This window comes from Megalobrama amblycephala, linkage group LG4 (genome assembly GCF_018812025.1).
Source record: "Megalobrama amblycephala isolate DHTTF-2021 linkage group LG4, ASM1881202v1, whole genome shotgun sequence".
Taxonomy (NCBI): Eukaryota; Metazoa; Chordata; class Actinopteri; order Cypriniformes; family Xenocyprididae; genus Megalobrama; species Megalobrama amblycephala.
Window position 1 is genome coordinate 14,752,915 of NC_063047.1, and position 6,111 is coordinate 14,759,025.

Consider the following 6,111-nt stretch of genomic DNA (forward strand, 5'->3'; position numbering starts at 1 on the left):
CAAGAGACTGCGTTAAACTACCTCATGTCTCAAAGCACATACCATTACAATAATAGTGAACATTAACAACTTCGAGAGCTTGTACCTGACTGCTGCAGATTCATTTTGGTGTTGATACTGTTGACATGGATACGCATAATTTCGAGTCTGACTGAAGAGCTCCGGTTAGAACGCCACATTTTGCCATCTCTTAATTATGGTAGTTTTGGTGAGAATGCAGCATAACCTCATTGTTTTGATTCGGTAGGAACTGTAAAAGGTGGCTGCTGTTTGTTTGCAGTGCTCCATGTCTGAGGTCTGTCTGTATAAACTACATATCATGAAGCGCGCTTGATGTCTGTGCGAACAGGGTGCACGAGGGTATTTAAAAACACACGTTTACAGACAGGTAGGAGATTGTATTATTTCATTTGAACCAAATATAATATATATATATATATATATATATATATATATATATATATATATATATATATATATATATATATATATATATATATATATATATATTTAAACCGTTTAACATAGTGATTGCCTTCAGGATATGAGGAGACTTTCAACCAGTATTAAAAAAAATGTTTCTGAGAATTACCTATTGCACTTTTAAATAAAAGCCATCACATTTCTTATGCACTAAGACATATTTTCCCGGTGCTGAAAGGATCGATTCCTCTCCAACTGCCTTACATTTGAAGACTGAAGCCTTGAATGTGGCTTGCTACTGAAAGTTATACTAAATTACACATAATCCAGTTTTTATGAAACTTGACTCTAACTTCAATAAAATGTAACATTTATAAGTCCATTAAAATATCCAGCCAACATAAAGTTTTTGTGTTCTTTTCCCCATTCCCTTTTGAATATTAACACCATTTCCAGCATCCTGATCCAATTGAATACAGACAGCAGAGGTGTCTAAGGTCTCATGTCTATATGTTTGTGTTTTGGCTTGGCAAACACATGGACCCTCCCTTTAGTACTACAAATAGTCCCTCCTATGTCAGCATTTTCTTCCCTCCTAGAATGTAAACCATCTGCTGTTTTATTGTAACCGTTCTCCTAAATATAGGCTCTCGCTTTCAAACAAACACACATGCACGGTGGACCCGTGAAAAAGCCACACCCTGGCTTTTGAATTAAACTCATCTTCACAAATAAATATGGACAACTTTACCTCATATCATAGTACCACCAGCATTTCTCTCTGCCTCCTTCTTACTCTCCATTCACAGAAACACTGAATGACGGACGTGTCACTGGTGATGGTGTTGGTGGTGATTGTGCTGGAGAAGACGTTGATGATTCAGAGGCACTCTAAACTGTAACATCCCCCTCATTCCCTGTGAGTCAGCTCTCCTCACACCTCCCCCCCCCCCCCCCCCCACCCACCTCCTCTCCGGCTCCCTGCCTTCCCACGAGCTGGACACCAGCAGTGAGACCCTACAGCTGCGACTACAGAGGGGGAGATGATGATGATGATGATGATGATGATGATGATGAAGTCATCCGGTGGGAATGTGAGGCAGTGGGTTTGAGGAAGTATAAATAGCCTGTGACACCGGGATGGCGCGAAACTTGCTCTTCACACCTACACCTCTGATAAAAAGGGAGAAGGGGAAAAGAGAGAGAGCGAAGTGAAAAACGGAGTAACTGATAATCTGTAGATGTGCTGGTTTTCGAGTGGGGGTGGGTGGCTGTGATTCAGGCTTCGCTGAAGATGAGTCCGGATTAATGGTGCTTTCACACCAGATGATTTGTGTTTTGGCTCGGTGTCATGTTATGCAGGAATAAGGGCTTGCACTAGACAAATGCAGGAGTATAGAATTAAACTGTTCGGTTTGTAGTACTAATATTTAAAAATAGAATTAGCATTTTCTAGTCAACACACAGCCATCATGGTGACAAGCGGTGCTTGGTAAGTTCATGTTATAAATGCGTTTTATTGTGGCAAAAAAAAACATCTTCACCTTACTTAAAACATTATGTTGGATCAACTTAAATAATTGCATTCATGTTGACAATTATTAAGTTCATGTTACTTAGAAATGTGTTTTTATTGTGGCAAAAAAAAACATCTTCACCTTACTTAAAACATTATGTTGGATCAACTCAAAATATTGCTTTGAATTAATGTAATTCTCCCAATTGGCTTAAGTTAAAAATTCTAGTGGAAAACGTTAACATATTATTTTTTTTTTTGTTGAACCAATGTTTTATTTTTTAGAGTGAAGAATTTCCTATGGATATAGCGATTTTGATTTGAGTAAAACATGGTCTGTGGTTAACAACAGTTGATGAGATTTATGCATTTCGTTAAATAAAAAAAAAAAAAAAACCACACAATTATACCTCAAACTTGTGCTAGTTGCGAACCAGTTGCAGATACTACTAGACTTACATAACTACTGACTGTTAACTGATACGTTTAGCACCTAAACTCACATCCTACTTATGTAGCAACTTAGAAACACAGTGAAAAGTTCCTGTTATATGGCCTTCAAGTGGAGTCGAAAATGCTTTCCAAGCACATGAATGACCAATATTGTATTTATAAATTGGGAAACTCTGAATTATAGATAATTCTCAACTTATTGTGTCTCAAAGCATTGTGTCTGTTCTAAATAGTAAGCCTAATGAAAGACTTTGCAAAGTTATTTTAATTTTCTATTTCAATTTTCTTTTGCTTTCAGTAATATTATTAATGCAATATGTACGTAAGAGACAACAAATGTAAAGTAAACCACTAATTAAATGTTTTTCTTAGATACTTTGCATAAAAAAGTGATAGAAAAATGGTTTTCATTGTTTCAAAAGTAGTATTTTTTCTCATGTTGTTCCATGGTTTTGTTTTGTTTAGACAACTTCTGTATTTCTTACTTGAATGCATGACATGTTGCAAAAACGAGTGGCCTACTCAGAAGTAGGAGCTTACCAGGTACACTGATTCTGCCTTCAAGAGCACCTGAGAAGTCAATACAGCAAAACATTAATACGATATTATCACGCATTCAGGTCAGAAACATAACAGAAGTAGCCTAAACAAAATAAAAGAATAATATTGTGAACAATAAACCCCAATAACTATATCTGAATTCCAAAAATGATTAAAATGATTCATTCCTATCACTAAGCTTTATATAAAAAAATAAATGTTCATTAGGCTACATAGAGCAAATCATGAAAGTAGAGTAATTAACTGATGCAACTCATAGCAACTCGAGTTTCCCCGCTAGGAAATGCAATGTCAGCCTGTAATTCATGTGCTCAGAACTCATAATTATGATATTTCCAACTCCAGATGAAGGGCACATGAGAAATTGAACTGCATCCTTGTGGTAGTTGTAGCATCATGTTAGCAACTCAGCTAGCAACGCTGATAGCAACTTTGCTGCAAGACTGACTGAGAAACAGAATTGAAGACCCCTGACAACATTCTCAATCATCTACATGTAGTTTTACTTTTGTACTGTAACTGTATACTGTTCTTGTGATGTGGATGTCTTTGGCTATCTGCCACTAGCATTGTACTATAGTTCCATTATAATTAAAGAACTCTGTATATATATGATAGTAGAAGACTACAGACTGACTGATGCACAGGAATGACACATTGTATTTGTATTTACATCTCAGGCCATTTAATGTTGCCGCCAGGGTTACATTTATCTATACTGTGCTTTTTTACATTAACCAGTCACACTCTTAGGAAAACAGTGACAGTTTCATAGATGAACAACTGATGTGAGGACTATTCATATTACTGTATTTTTATTCTTTTGGGATGCAAAAGTTGTTTTAGTGTCCTTGTTACAGTGTAATTATACATTTAAGTACTGAGAAACTACATGTAGGCTACTTACTATAGGCTTGGGGTTTGGTTTAGGGTTAGATGCATGTAATTAGGCATAATTTACTGTTATTACTGTAGTAAGTACATGTAACGTGTAACAAGGACACTGTAAAATAAAGTGTTACCCAAAAGACTTTGACAGCTTTTATGAGTGTATGAATTCACTGAGAATGGGCCTGCAGTTGGCTATTACCAGGGTGATATGACCAGCAGCCATATCACCCTGTAGCCCAAGACTGGTTGCCCACTGAAGCTAAGCAGGGCTGAGCCTGGTTAGTACCTGGATGGGAGACCTCCTGGGAAAACTAGGTTGCTGCTGGAAGAGGTGTTAGTGAGGCCAGCAGGGGGTGCTCACCCTGTGGTCTGTGTGGGTCCTAACACCCCAGTATAGTGATGGGGACACTATACTGACAAAAAGCACCGTCCTTCGGATGAGACGTTAAACCGAGGTCCTGACTCTCTGTGGTCATTAAAAATCCCAGGATGTCCTTCGAAAAGAGTAGGGGTGTAACCCCGACATCCTGGCCAAACTTGCCCATTGGCCTCTGTCCATCATGGCCTCCTAATCATCCCTATACACTGATTGGCTTCATCACTCTGTCTCCTCTCTACCAATAAGCTGGTGTGTGGTGGGCGTACTGGCGCAATATGGCTGCCGTCGCATCATCCAGGTGGATGCTGCACATTGGTGGTGGTTGAGGAGATTCCCCCTTCAATATGTAAAGCGCTATAGAAATGTAAGGATTATTATTATTATTATTATTATTATTATTATTTATTACGACTGTAGCAAGTCAAAAACAAAATATAATGGTGCAACAATCCTATATTTTTTCTAAACAGCTGATCTCTTTTGTGTCTTGCTATAATCATGGATGCATGTACTCTGCTCACATGGTGGTCAAAAATGACCAATTTTTTATTATTTCAATGAAATGAAAGTTCTATATTTTAGTTCAATAATTTTTTATTTTATTTTATGACATGATATTTATGCAGTAGTTATAATCCATTTATTACTATTAACTTAAACTGTCGTACATCTTGAATGCTTTGGAGCACATACTTAAAGTTTGGCCTTTTTTTTAAAGATGACGCTTGGCAGATTATTGCTGAAGTGAAAAAAGTGAAATTAAAAAAGTTAGAGAAGTTTGTTTATTATTATTATTATGAAAAATGCACAAAAATACTTTTTTCAAATTTTATATGAAATATGTATTTTCCAAAACATGTTTTACTCTAAATCTGTGAGAAAATCAAAGCCATAAATCTAAACAAGTTGTGTTCCAAATTTGAAGTTGATATCTCAAAAAATGACCTTTCAGTAAGATTTTGTTTGGGCGCAGTACCAAACGCTTCCACCATGAAATTCGTTTCCCATTACATTCCAGTATGGTCATTTTTGTGTGACTATTTAACCTTTTCGAATCATGTCCATGATTATATTTAACCACATTCAAAAGTGTTCACATAGCAAGTGCTAAAATCTTTACCAAGTTTCGTACCATTCTGATGATGTAAAAAATGCTCACTAAGCACATGTGATATTTGGGTGTCTTCATACTATTGGCCATGTTGTGTATGTAACATATGTTTGACCAAGGAAGTGTTGTTAAAATGTTATGTGGACTTTTAGCTATTTTTGTCAGCTAATAGATTAACATACAGTATTTGCATAGATTTACCAATATACATCATGATTATATGTTCAAAATGATAATTAAACAGCTCATGATCACTTAGAAGCTAGTTTAGCTAAATTATTCATCATGTTCATTAACTGATACGATTTCTTTTTCTTCAAATGTGTCAGTATCCTGGCGGTATGTCCTTTTAATGTTCAGTCACGAAATGAAATCGAGGCGAAAGTGCTGTGTGAAATGGATCTCATCGCTGTTAGCGTGCTCTAGAGAAAAGCAGTGATCTGCTCTCTGACTTCTGTCAAACGCTGCAGGTTTGATTTCTTGTAAGTGAGGAAGAGACAGAGAAAAGGCTTGTTTGTGTGTGTTTGGGGAGAGAATATTTGCATTTGTTTGCAATTCTCTGATGTCAAGCTCCATCGCAATGCCTATAGGGCCAGGCTGAGATGATCTGAGGGTGAGCTCTGCTTCTCTGGAGTCAGCTGACCTCCGTGACTCTTCTCCTGACACTCGAGAAGCACACACATCAAATGTCAATACACTGCACCTAACTTCAGTTTTTTCCTACTTATTTTGCCTTAGGCAGAGCTAAAAGACGTCATTGTGATTATTGTTCTCTTT

General features: G+C 36.9%; 1 pseudogene; it reads left to right on the forward strand.

Moving 5' to 3' along the window:
• The first annotated feature begins 4,055 nt into the window (after positions 1-4,055).
• LOC125268019 lies at positions 4,056-4,172 on the forward strand (annotated as a pseudogene).
• Positions 4,173-6,111: the final 1,939 nt, after the last annotated feature.